Source organism: Chelonoidis abingdonii, chromosome 3 (assembly GCF_003597395.2).
Source record: "Chelonoidis abingdonii isolate Lonesome George chromosome 3, CheloAbing_2.0, whole genome shotgun sequence".
In the NCBI taxonomy this organism is placed as follows: domain Eukaryota; kingdom Metazoa; phylum Chordata; order Testudines; family Testudinidae; genus Chelonoidis; species Chelonoidis abingdonii.
The window spans coordinates 103,917,178-103,932,301 of NC_133771.1; the positions used below are offsets into that span (position 1 = coordinate 103,917,178).

The 15,124-nt window shown below is 42.0% G+C and overlaps 1 protein-coding gene across 12 annotated transcripts in view; it reads right to left on the reverse strand.

Moving 5' to 3' along the window:
• EPB41L2 (erythrocyte membrane protein band 4.1 like 2) overlaps positions 1–12,774 on the reverse strand; it is a 257,199-nt gene extending 244,425 nt beyond the window's left edge. For 11 of the 12 annotated variants that reach the window (XM_075063959.1, XM_075063956.1, XM_075063953.1 and 8 more), the window contains exon 1: positions 12,663–12,750. The gene's annotated coding sequence lies outside the window, so the exon portion shown is untranslated. Of the gene's footprint in view, positions 1–12,662 lie in introns of all 12 variants that reach the window. The other variant, XM_075063957.1, reaches the window with a different exon arrangement.
• Positions 12,775–15,124: the final 2,350 nt, after the last annotated feature.

Below are 15,124 nucleotides of genomic sequence, written 5' to 3' on the forward strand. Positions count from 1 at the left end.
AGAGACAGTAATCCTAACACAGAGAGAAATTAGCCTCTCTCCCCCTTCCCTCCTTTCTCCCCATCAAGTCCCTGGTGAATCCAGCCCCGTCCCCTGGGGTCTCACACCAGAATAAAAAACAAACAATCAGGTTTTTAAACAAGAAAAGCTTTTAATTAGAGAGAGAGAGAGGAAAAAAAAACAGTAAAAATTATCTTTGTAATTTTAAAATGGAATAGGTACAGGGTTTTTCAGCTATAGACACTGGGAATACCCTCCCAGCCTAAGTACAAATTAAAATCCTCCCAGCCAAATACACATTTGCAAATAAAGAAAAAACAAACATAAGCCTAACTCACCTTATCTACCTAGTACTTACTGTTTTGAATCTATAAGAACCTGTACCAGGGAGATTGGAGAAAAATCTGGTTGCACGCCTGGTCGCTCTCAGAACTGAGAGAGAACCACCACCAAAAACTAAGAGCACACACACAAACTTCCCTTCCTCAAGATTTGAAAGTATCCTGTCCCCTGATTGGTTCTCTGGTCAGGTGACAGCCAGGCTCACTGAACTTTTTAACCCTTTACAGGCAAAAGATATGAAGTACTTCTGTTGTATTAACTCTTACTTATCTGTTTATGACAGGATTGGACTAGCTGACCTCCTGAGGTCTCTTCCAACCCTCATCTTCTATGACTCTGGAATTATTACACACTAGTTCAGGGGTAGGCAATCTATAGCATGGGTGCTGAAGGCAGCACGCGAGCTGATTTTCAGTGGCACTCACACTGCCTGGGTCCTGGCCACCAGACCAGGGGGCTCTACATTTTAAATTTAATTTTAAATGAAGCTTCTTAAACTATTTAGAAGCCTTATTTACTTTACATACAACAATAGTTTAGTCATATATTGTAGACTTATAGAAAGACCTTCTAAAAATGTTAGAATGTATGACTGGGACGCAAAACCTTAAATTAGAGTGAATAAATGAAGATTCGGCACACCACCTCTGAAAGGTTGCCGATCCCTGCACTAGTTGTTTCTAAACATAATGTTGAACTTATTTCAGTCTGCAGGCCACATCTTTAAAGTTACTGAAACAGCATAAGTGTATTCTAGTTTGCTTTAAAAATTCACTCACTAGTAGTAAGTGGGAAGCTCTTCCTGGCTAGTCCAGGACCCAACTCAATCAGTTCTTGCTCATGGATTTGCCAAGAAAAATTAAATTAAAAACAAGTGTATATTTTAAAGAGTTTAATTTAGCAGTTATGAAAGCATAGACAGAAGTCTTGTCTTTTGTATATATGAAGAAGTACTAATGTTTTATAGGTCAGGGTTGAAATAAACTTTAGATTATCTTCTCCTGAAGTGAGAGGCTATTCCATGTAGCATTTAATCCCTGGCCTCTAGTGAAGACTGTAAATAAAAAAAAGTATCAATTTGTGCCAGTTACGATGGTGTTTTTTCATGTGAAACCTGCCCCCGCATCCACTTACTGTCTCCATCAACTTATTACACATAATTTGGCCAATCAAATGGTAACAACAACTGGTTCACTACCAGTTTGGTCTGGTTTTTAAGCCAGTGATCTTGAAGTTACAGCTTGTATTATGTATTTTACTACTAAACCCCATGAAGCATCCACTCTCAATACACAATATTTTGTGGGAAAGTGTGTTAATTCCTGCCGAGAACATCAGATCACTTAAATATAGGTTTAGATGATAGGGGTTTAATATCAGAATTTCCACGCTTCAGGAAAGATGAGAGATTTTACCACATACTCAATGTGAGGTGGCAAATGAGTCAGTGTATCCCAAAAGCTATGCCAAAATGAGAAGCTTTAGAAGAAACGACATTACCAAGTATTTCCTTGTGTTTTACATGTTAAGATGGAGAATGTATTTTGTAAAGCCATTTACAAGTCACAGTGAAGTCTGTCACGCATGGAACATACAATCAAGGTCTCTGGAGGAACTGAAAATTAAAAGCCATACTTTCACCACTCATTAACTTCTCTATTTACTACACATTCACCATGCTAGCATAATTTAAAGTAGAAAGTTTTCAAGATGTTATGAGAGAGTTTGCAATTAGTGTTATTAATGGGTATGGACCCAGAATATTTGAGGTTGAAAGCCTAAGAGCCTAAGGACAGTTTCTAGCTTCTACTTTCAATACCACTGATACCATGTCCTATTTAGCAAACTACAAGTTTTTGAGCTATCATTTTTCGTGGATGGGGGGGGTTCATGTGATTATTTAGTAATGGGTTAAACATCTCATCCAAAGGAATGAAAATAAAGACAGTATGAGACTAAGTCACTACAAAAATAATTTTCCCTCTGTTGATACTCACAACTTCTTGTCAACTGTTGGGAATGCACAACATCCACCCTAACTGATTTGGCCGCGTTAGCACTGATCTCCCCCTACTTGGTAAGGCAACTCCCATCTTTTCATGTGCTGTATTTTTATACCTGCTTACTGTATTTTCTACTCCATGCATCTGATGAAGTGGGCTATAGCCCATGAAAACTTAGACTCACAAATTTATTTGAGCATAAGGTGCCACAAGGACTCGTCATTGTTTTTACTGATATACACTAGCATGGCTACCCCTCTGAAATAAGTCCTTTCTGATAGCCTCTGGTGTAAGGTAAGGTTCTACAGCAATTTAAAAAAAGAAAAAAAAAAATACCCCATTTTCCTTCCTAAGCATTTTCTCACTCCATAGAGCAGGATTCAAAATGTCAATGAACTCAGGAATAGCTTACATATAGCTTAACCTTTACTACATTTGAATGATAGACACTGTATTATCAACACTTTCTTGGTAACATTTTTTATAATACTTCAAGTATGAGAGGTTATGTATCGCAAAATTCTATTTTGCGATTATCCCATATAATTTAAATTAACTCCCTTAATTCTCTAAATGTTAGGAAATCAGACTCACCAACAAAAAAGATACTTCTCTATGAATTAAACCATGGTAAAGATTTCTTTTGGCTTTTTAATGTGGTTTCATACCAGATGTTGAGTTCTTTATTGAATGGAATTAGAAAGCAAACATTGAGATACCCTCAGGGATTTTGTCCTGCTCACATTTAATATGTACAAATGAAAAAAAAGTGGCCTTTCAAGTTGCAAGCAACCACAATCAAGAATCCTGGAAATACAGAAATCTCAGCCAATTCTAGAAGTTTGTGTGGTGGAAACAGATTACACCATTCCTATAATACATGTAAAAACACAGAAAACCCCACCACAAAATATAGCCAAGGGAAGTAATTAGTTGCTTCTATCACTTTACAGTTAAGTGCAAATGTTCAACTAGTAAAATGTGAGAATAAGGGGAATGAGGCAATATATTTTATTGGACCAACTTCACTGGTGAAAGAGACAAGCTTTCAAGCTTAAATAGAACTCTGTAAAAGCTTGTCCCCTTCAGCAACAGAAGTTGGTTCAATAAAAGATATTACTTCATTCACCTTGTCTCTAAGATCCTGGAACCAACATGGCTACAACACTACAAACAACAAAAAACTTTAATAATTTCAAGTTAAATATACTCAATCAAAACCTTGAGCACCAAAAGTGTAAAAACTGTTTTCCTGTTAGGTCACTTGAAATCAAGGTTAGCAGCACATTGAGTCCTGGGTAAAAAGGAGCATCATGCAATGGTCAGTTACCATCACTGTGGCTGAACAAAGAAGTGACACAGATGACCATAACTTTATGATAAAGCCATCCTCTATCAAAGCCTGGCCACTGTAGCCACTTTCAGAGAGAAGTCCTCTGAGAAGGGGACCCGAAGCAGTTTTAAGATTAGGCACTAATCTAAGTAGGAAGATTATAGCACCAGGTTTTTAACTATCCCTCTTACAGGCACTAAGTTCATGTCAGATGCATGATGTGATGGGACAATGTCCCATCACAGAAAGTATCCAAAAAGCAAGATGGCAGAGAAAAGAGTAGGTTCACCAATAGGTAAAGATGAATTATAAGAAGGCTGATACTTCTTATTTTCTGTCAGCTACCCTTTAGAAAAAAATGACAAAAATATTGAGGATAGCATTATTGCAACTCAGAATCAGAAGTCATAGGACTGTAAGGGACCTTGAGAGGTCATCTAATCCAGTACCCCCCAGGACTAAGTATTATCTAGATCATCCCTGACAGGTGTTTGTCTAACCTGCTCTTAAAAATCTCCAGTGATGGAGATTCCACAACCTCCCTAGGCAATTTACATGAATGAACATGTCAACCACTGCATAGTTAACTAGAACATATTACTATTAGTAGGGTCACATGAAAGTCACTTAGGTATACTAAATGAACTAACAGAACCACTGGTGATTGTTTTGGGGAATGCCATCACTACCAGAGAATTTGAAAATGGTATATACTGAAGCTACTTAGGAAATGGGATAACACAGATCTGGAGGTTACAGACCAGTAACTTCAATAGCTGATAAATTGAAGGAATGCATAATAAATTAAAGTAGTAAACACTTACAAGAAAAGTAATTGTGCAATTGGCAATCAAACACAAGTTTGTTTAAAATAGGAGGGTGACTACAAGAAAGGGTGTTTTTGAGAGAAGAAAACAAGGAAGGAGTAGAAAGATTTGAAGACAAACTTCCTCTCAACAACAGAGGGAAAACATAAGCACACTTTCCTTTGTAAAAAGTTATAGCTAGCTGTTGCACAATTCTTAAAAAAAAAAAGAATCAAAATTCATACAACCAAACCAAAAAGGAGTTTATATCGTATATTTGTGTCTAATGTCTAAAGTATTGTATGAAAAGACAAGTTTATTTTTGCTGTAGACTCAGTTCAAAGCACTTCAATATAGATTTTTGCTGCAAGTTTTGAAAGACCATAGACAAAAAAAAAAAAAAAAAAAAAAAAAAAAAGGCTAAGAATTACTGTGCAGGCAACTTCAACTAAAAAGAAAGCAAGCTCCTCTAGTTTTCTACTGTGGTAAGAGATCACATCATGTGTTTTAAAATTATACTGAAGAATACTATCAAAAAATATAAAAACCTACATTCTTAAAACACTGTAGTCAAGTTTTTATCCAGGCCACTAAGTAAAGTAAGCCAAGGTTATTCTTTGTAGTTTTCAAGCCACAGTAATAAGATAGTGATTTTCAGTAAAACCCGGTGTTACATTTAGCTGTACAACATTACTAATTACAGTGTAATTTCAACAATAAATATTTTGGTTAAACTCTGCTTTGTCATCAATGCAAGTAATTTCAGTCAAAACTGATCTTTCAGGCAGCACAGACATTTCCTTGCTTTTTAAAAAAGTCTATTTTTATTTTCTGGGAACAGGGTAGCTTTTGCAACCAGAACATTTCTCTAGAACTGGTGCTTTGCAAACACTAAACCACAGGAACAATGTTAGAGAGGCAAAGGAACTGACTTAAATCTGTAGCAGTAAGACAATTGGGTTAGCCTTCAAGTTGTCCTTAGTTCATCTTATTGTGCTTCTGTGTAATGTATGAGTCTCCAAATAATGACCTTACATACCACACATGCTGCATTACCAAAGATTAGCTGAGTAAATTAAAGTCAGAGGATCAAATCACATCTTCCTGCAAAAATAATTCCAGGAGCAAGACAAGAGGAACTGTGCTCGCCCTGGATTTTCTGTCAAGTTGTCTTTTCCAAGTAAAGCAACTAGATACCATAAATTAATCATTGCCCAAAACCATCCTCAGGATACATAACAAGAGGAACCTGCAATCCCAGAGAGTCCTTGCACACTGCTACTATTCCCCAGCCTCTTGGCAGCAAAGCTGAAAGAGGTTCTTCAGAAGCCATTGACAAAATCCTCCATGGGTGAGCTGCAGCAGAAGCTATGGAAGGATGCAATGGGAATTAATGCTGTTTCAAAACAGCATTAGTTCTCAGACTTCTGCACTGATATTTACAGGCTCAACAGGAAATGATGGGTTCAGCTGTGCTAAGACAAGTTCCTTCCCTATCATCCCAGCCCCCAAAAACACTCATGGTACCACTGAAGGGATGGCATCTGATGTTAAAGGGAAAGGGTGCAAAACTGCAGCTCCCTCATCTGGGAAACTTACAAAGATCCCCTAGATTTGAGTTTCCTGGGCTCACAAAAGTGGAAGTGCAATCCAGCCCATAGGTGGGGAAAATGAACAACTATTTTCTTGTTTTATAAATCAGTTACATATTTGTTTTTGCACGTACTCTCCCCATCATCCAACAAACTCATTGGAAGTACCACCACACACTACCTTTTCCTTCTATTAAAAAAGGCAGTTGAGGACTGAGTAACACTGGATTATGTAACATGGTGGGATAGACATGCACTTTCTTCACCTGTAGGGAAAGCTGGAGTTCAGGCTGCAGTTAATTACACTGGCTTCACAACAAGTACTTCACAATAATGTCAGACCCAGAAATGCAGAAGTTAAGGTTGTACTTCTTAAACAAGATACCAAACCCTGTTTGGTATAGAAAATCTCTGTTTCCAAAGAGCTGCTCACAAGAAATACAGAAAAATCAAACTACCTTATCCTTCCATAACACTTGCATTGTATCCGTCTCCTCAAAAGATATAAAATCACAATTTATGTATATAGTCCAATCCATCTTTCCTTTTTACATCAACAGGAGTTGGGTCAGGTCCATAGTATACTTGCTCTCTATACCAAACAATTCCACTTTATCAGTTACGATCACTACTCTAAACCAGAACTACCATTCCTATACTCCAGTATGTCCCTCTGTACTGTCCATGCAATATCAACAGTCTATAGAGTAGTTACTGGTGGTCAATAGGTAATGCGGACCACAGTGAGCTGCCTCTTCTTCCTTCCAACTGCTAAAATCACATTAGAAGCTAACCATACCTTCACATTTCTTACTGCTTTATTGTAGTTGCCAGAGGATCTTATCAAATAAGCAATGGAACAGAAGGTAGCATATATAAGATTGCACATGCAAAAGGAGGAGGCCCAAAAGACTGAATATTATCCATGCACTGGCCTGCCCTCAGAAACTGACTTAAGAAAAGCTGGTTTATATTTTGTTTGCAACTTCAAGCCACGGGTAACTGCAAATTTTATTTCTGACCGCCAGAATAAAGGAATCCTTTATCACTTTATCAGCCTCAGTGAGTGTTTACAGGAACCCACCAAAGGCTGTAACCTGTGAAGCCTAATGTTTGAAATGTCTACAGGACTTACCTCCAAGCTCACGATACACCCAACACTCTACCACAGGGGTGGGCAAACATTTTGGCCTGAAGGCCACATCTGGGAATAGAAATTATATGGCGGGCCATAAATGCTCAAAATTGGACTGGGGTCCAGGAGGGAGTGCGGGATCTGGTTGGGGGTGCAGGCTCCAAATGAGGAGTTTGGAGTGTAGGAGGCTGTTCCGGGCTGCAACTGAGGGGTTTAGGCTCTGAGCAGCGCTTACCTCAAGCAGCTCCCAGAAGCAGTGGCATATCCCTTCTCTAGCTCCTACGTGGAGGCATGGCCAGGCAGCTCTGCACGCTGCCCTATCTACAGGCACTACCCCTGCAGCTCCCATTGGAGCGCTGGAGGGGGCCTTTGGAGCACGTAGGAGCCAGAGCAGGGCCATGAGGACCCTGACCCAGCACTCCAGTGGGAGCGCCATAGTGGGGCAAGCCCCAGACCCTGCTCCCCAGCAGGAGCTCGCGGGCTGGCTTAAAACAGCTCACCATAGTTTGCCCACCTCTGCTCTACTAGATGTTCAGGAACCAATGTACCATAACACTCAGTTACACCCTGTAATGGGGTCATTTTTTATATGAAATAAAGCCAATGTTCTGTGGTGCACGTTTACAGTACTCTCTGTGCAAAGAACATTTCCCATGCCAAGTCAAAGTAGTCTGTGCCTGCTCTGTTCAAGGTGGTTAACCTTCATTTTGCATTTTTAGTCTTCTGACATTTTGTTTTCAAGTTTTGTGGCACATGTATTGGGCAACCAGGGAAGCAAACCTAATTCAGGCACAAAGTTTGTCTGGTAACTACAGCTGTAAGTTTATAGTACAGCCCATAATTAAAAATTATCCACAAAATGAACAACACTCCTGATGTAAGCTTCACTGTCACCCATCACCATAAAATTTGAGCACCTTGGCAAACCAAATGTACCAAACTTGCTACCGTTCGTTCACTTCATTTCAGAAGTTAGTCTTTGCCGATGATGGTCCATTAACTACATATCAGAGCCGAGGAAAAAACAAACAAACAAACAAACAAACAAAAAAACACTCCTTATGTCACTCAAAGGTCTTTAAAGATTATGATTTAATAACATATCCTCTTTTAAGTCCAATCTTATTACACTTAAGTCAATATAGTTGTGTGTGCACACAAGTAGAAAATAACTAACTCAGTGGGAGTTCCATCAATGGAAAAACTGTAGGCTCAGGCCTATGTTCTGAACTTCCCCATCTGACCTTTTGGTACTATAGTACTTATGGTTAAAAGCATTACAGTACTAAAACAATCATTGAGCTAAGGCAGCATATGCTTTGCAGTACTGTAGGCCAGAAGCCCTCAAACTAAGTATGTAAGAGACAGATGGGGTCACGCCCAAGTTTATAAATTAGGCATCACTACATATTGAGATCTCAAAGTGTAATGCAGCGTGAGGTGGCAAAGGCGTGCCCCAAAAGTTGTGATTGGCTAGCAGTGGAGGGTACTATCCTGTGAAGTTCCTTCTGGTTCTGGCCCCCTCCTATTCAGAGGGCAGGATGAACACAGGAGATAGGTAGATAGATACATAACAGATAGAGACTTCCAGTGGAAAGAGTGTCGCTCCCAAGCAAAGAACCCTTAAGGGGTTGGTTGCCAATAACTTCAGTTCATAGTCTAGGGCCAGGAGAGATCACTGATTATCTAATCAGACCTCCTGTGTAGCACTGGCCATAGAATTGCCCCAAAATAGTTCCTTTTGAACTACAGCATATCTAACAAAAAAAGAATTCTTTGTTTAAAGATTGCCAGTGACTGAGAATCCACCATGACTCTCAGTAAATTGTTCCAATGATTAGTTACCCTTACTATGCAAAATGCATACCTTATTTCCAGTATGAATTTGTCTAGAGTTAGCTTCCATGCATGGAAGCTATCATTATATGCATGTTCTCTAATCCTTTAACCATTCTCATAGCTCTTCTCCAATTTATCTACAAAATTCTTGAATTGTGGACATCAGAACTAGATGCAGTATTGTCCTGATCACATCAGTGCCAAACACTGAGATAAAATAATCACTCTAGGATAGAGTCCTCATAAAGGCAGTATGGCCTACATTCTTCGTTCCCGGATGCGCACATATACATGTAGTCAGATTAAAACATGTTTGTTTGCACCCAACTTACCAAGCAATCCAGATCGCACCATGTCTGTGACCCGTCTCCTACATTTATTTACCATTCTCCCCATCTTCTGGTCACCTGCAAACTTTATCAGTGATGATTATATGTTTTCCAGATCATCGACAAAAGTGTTAAATAGCATAGGGCCAAGAGCCTATCCCAGCAGGACCCCACTAGAAACATATCTGCTCAATGACGATTTCTCTTTTACAATGAGAGTTTGAGACCTATCAGTTACCCAGTTTTAAAAACCATTTAATGTATGCAATGTTAGTTGTATATCATTCAATTTAAAAAAAAAAAAAAAATCTCATACAGTACCAAGTCAAACACCATACAGAAGTCTAAGTATATTATATCAACACTATTGCCTTTATCAACCAAACTTGTAATCTCATCAAAATAAATTATGTTAGTTTGACAGGCTCTATTATCCATAAACCCATGGTCCTTTGCATTAATTATATAACCCTCCTTTAATTCTTCGATTAATGAAGTCCCATATCAGCTGCTTCATTATCTTGCCTGGGGTCAATGTCAAACTGACACACCTATAATTAGGCAGGTCATCCTGTTTAACTTTTTTAAATATTAGCAGAATATTAGCGTTCATCCAGTATTCTAGAACTTCCACGGTATGCCAAGACTCATTGAGAAAGCAACATTAGAGTCCAGCGAGCTCCTCGGCCAGCTTTTTTAAAACTCTTGGAAGCAAGTTATTCAAACCTGCTGATTTAAGAATGTCTAACTTCAGTAGCTGTGATTTAACATCTTCCTCAGTTACTATTGGAACGTAAAGTGTTTCATTATTATCATATGATAGGACTACATCTGGCTTTTTGCCAAATATAGAACAGAAATACTTATTGAACACTTCTACCTTTTCTTCATTATTCTTCATAATTTTATCACTTCCATCTAGTAATGGACAAATACCATTGTTAAGATTCTTTTTGTTCATAATATACTTAAACTCCTTATTAACCTTAACTCTACTGGCCATAGCTTTCACCTTGGTTTCCCTTATCAATTTCCTACAATTCCTAGCTTCCAATTCCTACCATCATCAATTTTCCCTTTCTTCTATTTGTTATATATTGAATTGGGGGTGGAAGGGGGGACGGCTGCTGGTAACTCCAAGCCAGAGAGAGGAATGACCTTGAGCCAATCACCTGGCCTAAAGGACACAGCTACCACTGTGAGAACATTTGAAGAGGTTTTGGTGCACAAAAAAAAAAAAAAAAAAAAAAGGCAGCTCAACTGAGTTGGGAGCTTAATGAAGGAGCTTGATCCCAAGAACAGCTGGACTCAGGCAGAACGTCCAGACCAACCCAGCAACATCAGGAACAGGGCATCCAGACAACTGGAATCAGAATCCAGACGTAAATGAGTTCAGAGCACACACTCACATCAATGACAACAAAGATTTGAAGACAGAAGTCAAACAAGGAATCCTAGAACTTTTAATCAGGTCATGGAGCACTGAACTGTATATTTACGTATTGGACAGGAGACACTGTATTATTGCTGGGGAATGTGTATGTATAACTTTCCATAGGGGTCTCCTCCTGGTATTACCCCTGATACAGACTGAAGGTTTTCCCTGCTTAGATAAAAGTATTGCTTTATTGTGGAGAATGATGTCCACTCCTGGAAAAGCAGCAGAGAATCCTGTGGCACCTTATAGACTAACAAATGTTTTGGATCATGAGCTTTTGTGGGTGAATACCCACTTCGTCAGATGAATGCCACTCCTGGGTTACCTCCTGCTTCACCAAAGGAAGTTCATGCTTCTCAGAAGTAAGAGCGTTAGTCCCAGACCCAGCAGATAAGGACCTGGGAGCCACTAAATCAACCCCAGTTGGCTCCCATCTAACAAGACATGGCTAGCACACCTTGACAAGTGGACTACTTTTTGTTTACCCAACTTTTGTTTGTCAAATATTCAGGACCTGGAGATGATGAGAGCGGAACTGAGCTCTGCACTGAATTGCTTTAGGGATAGAGAATGAAACTGATTAGGACTGAACAATCCTAGTCAGTTGCATTCTCAGAAGGCAACTTCAGTGCAGGATCACAGTTCTCGAGCTGTTAACCTGAAAGAAGGAAAAGAGTCAAAAGCAGTGGGTGGAAAGAAGTAGTTGAAATGGAAAGAGCGGTGGTCCAGAAGTATCTCCCTACTTCCGACTCTGCTGTCCCACATTATTCATGCCAAGGATACAGGCGACCAAAATTTAGCAGTGATTCAGGACAGTTTGCATTCTTAGTTCGGGATTATCTGGTTTACCGCCTCCCCTCCCCGCCCCCAAAAAAATCAGACCAGGGACTCTGAGACCCACCAGCGTAGTTAGATGTACAAGTACTGAAATAAGAGCAGGAGAGCAAATCTCAGCCAGAGATTTCTAATAAGCAACTAGTGTCTCTCTGAAACAGTTTTGCTACTACAACTACCAAAAAAAAATATCAAGGCTCGCAAACACAGGCGATACTCTACACGTTCGCAAGTCAAGGCCCCTAGGCTTTAATACGGAAGTCGTCACCACCCCATGAAGATGAAGGAGTCTTCGGGGATCATCAGGAACAGAGTTTCCAGACTTACAGCGCTTCTGCTTTTGACTAGCGGGGAGCAGAGTAAAGCGTCTGCGCCGTGTGCGGAACTCCCAGCCCGCGGGAGTCTATTTAACGAGGGAGATTTAAATGACAGGATGATGGTGCGTGTGTCTCGCTGAGCCCCTGCAGCAGCCCCCATGGGACGGAGGGAGCTAAGGCCAGTCGCCCCCCTTAGTGAGCGGCGGGCCGCCCAGCAGTGCCGGCGGGGGGGGGGGGTCCGTACGAGCGGGCTGGGCGCATCACACAGCGCCGCGCTGCCCAGTGTCTCTCCCCCGAGCCCTGGCGGGGCGGACTCGCGTCCTTGGAGGAGCCGCCCCCACACCGCTGCCGCAGGCAGGCAGGGGCCGCGGGGCTGAGACAGCCGCGCCAACCCCAGCTCAGGCCTGCCAGTGGCCAAGAACTCCCGCTGCGGGGGAGCGGGCAGGGTCCTCCCGGACCCTCTGGCCCGCGCTAGGCACAGCGACGCCAGCGAGTCCCGGGTATCCCGGCCGCCCAGGGGCCACGCAGCCAAGTCAACGGCGGCGCACCGGGGCAGAGCCCGCCACAGCCCCGCGGCGCCGGGGCATCTACCCCCGTGACTCCTGCTCCCGGCTCGCACCCGCCGCCCCGAGCGGGAGCTCTCGAGGGGGGGGGGGGGGGGGGAGGTGAACGGGCCCGCGCGAGGCGCTCTGACCTGCTGCCTTCAGCTCAGCCACATCCGAAGTTGAAATTCCCTGAACAGAGCCGTCAGCATAACCCCAGCGAAACTGCGCGCCGGCCAATCCCCGCCCGGCCGCGCCCACCTCTCGTCACGCCTCTCCCCCCCGCCAGTCACGGCCTCTCGCTCCACCCAACCCCACCCCTCCAGTTTGTTAGCCACGCCCACTCCGCCTCAGGCCCCGCCTCCACATGGGCAAGCATCCCTCCTTCACCCAACCACGCTTGCCACGCCCCGTTATCCCCGCCCCTTTACGCAGACCCCTCCCCCTGCTCAGAGACGACCATCACCGCTGCAGGCCGCCCTCTACAAATCTATTGGCTGAGTCCTACGTCTGTCATGAGAATTGGCTCCGCCTTTTCTCTCCCTTCCTTTCCGCTGTCCTGTCTGAAACTGGATTGAGTTTAATGCCTTGGGGAAGGTTTCTACTGGAGCAAGGGGCCTGGTCTAGCCTCAAAGGAGGAAGAAGAGGGACAGGCTGGCAAAGTACTGTTGGCAGCCTTAGCAGAGCAATGGCTTCTGCAGTCATAATCAGGAAAGGGACTTACAGTCACCTGCCCCAGTGGCCTTGTCTATGCTATGAAATGTACTAATGGCTGTCTGCAGGCATGTTGGTTGAACACAGTTCAGTGCTTATACTGTAGAGTTTAGCACAGTGCTTAATTTGTGCCAGGGCAGCCCTGGAAACTCTAGGGTTGGTAGTTCATAGCCCAGGCACTTCTGGACTTTCTGCATCAATTGTGAAAGTTAAAAAAAATTGTTTGAGCCCTGGCACCTCTTTCATTACAAATTAAGCACTGGTTTAGTGGTAGGTGTAGACAAGGACAATCTGTGTTCAATACTCTTTTAGCTAACTTGGGTTAAACCTTTAGCAAAAATAATGTTGGGAAACATTTTGTTTTTGTATAGCCACAGCAAAACCACCTTCAGCCCTAGTTCAACTAACATAATTGCTGACCACTGTGTTCAGATGCAGAAAAATATGCTATAGATAAAAGCCCAAAGGTCCCTCCCTTGGAAAGCTTTCAGTTTAAATAAACAGATGGGAGAACAGATGCACTCGAGTAATGATTTTGTGTAGCTTGTTTCTTTTCCTTCTTTCTAGTTTGTTACTGCTTCTTTGAGGTGAGGAACTATCTTTATAGAATAATGGATTTAAGAGGGATACTTGAAAGAGGAATGTGCGGAAAAGACATTGCATCAGGAGACAGAAGAGGTTGCAGGCACATAGATAGGCAGGTCCTTACCTGAAGTATCCCGTACAAGGTCCCCTCCAGCTTGTTTCCCACCTAAGACAAGCTTTCTCACCTCCACCTACATGGGTGCTAGGCCACCTCCTCATAGCCTATTACCCTTCTCACTTCCATAGTCTGACACTAGACTCAGCATTTCTCCCAGGTGGGGGGAGGGTGTTAATTCTTAACTTTGGTTTATTTACAAGGTGGGCCTCAGAATAGGCCCACATAGTTCTCTTGAGCAAACAAACCCACTACACAAAAGTTATACATTTCCTTGCCCCCACCAGAGCATTGACTTATGCTCGTTTCTTCCCCAAAGAGAAGGAAGCTCAATGAGGAGGGGAACATCCATCTACCTAGAATGAGCCTTTTCTACCACTTGCTTCTCATCTCTCCTCCCTTCCACCTCACCAGAAGAGGGGCTTTTACAGATCACCAGTTATATTCAGGTGTCTCCAATTAACCTAAGACCCCCCTCTTTTCAGTTCATAGGAAAAAGGGTCTTCACAATTCTAGAACTAATATACCTGCCTTCCATCACTCTCTTATAGCTGTCAAGTCTGACTTTGTCACACACACACATCAAAAAAAAGGCTATAGCAAAACCCCATGTAGGTTACATGGTCTGTAGAAAGTGAAACCAAAGAGAAAAGTAGTTGCAGCATCCTAGACCATGAACAGGGAATGGAGCTAGTGCTTGTGTGTGTGTGGAGAGAGAGAGAGCAGGGTCTTTTCTAGCACTGATCTGTCCTAATTCCCAGGAGAGAAATAAGAAATTTAAATTACATGCAAAAAACTATGTTAAAAGAACATTATTAAGGATTTCAAGTGAAGGTAGGAAATGCTAGAATTAAGATTACCTGTGAAACCATAATTAGCACCCTTTTTCATATGAATTCTCATATAATCTCTCATTACAAGATCACACACTATTTTTTCCTACAGGATTCCTGCCTACATAATTTGCTCCCCAAGTTTTCTCTAGGCCTACACCAGCTCAAAGAGTTCAAGAATCATAACATAATCTTCTCCAGCTCCCCAAGGAAATACTATCCTATCTTCAGAGCCTGGTTTTCCTATCCAGAAATAGCAGTTCCCTGCTTTATCCAGTGCTGCCTCATGAAGGCTTATTTTATCTAGGTAGTAGGAGAGGTTCTCAATCTCACCTGCTTCCCTAAGGCTACTCGAGTCCCATTTCAT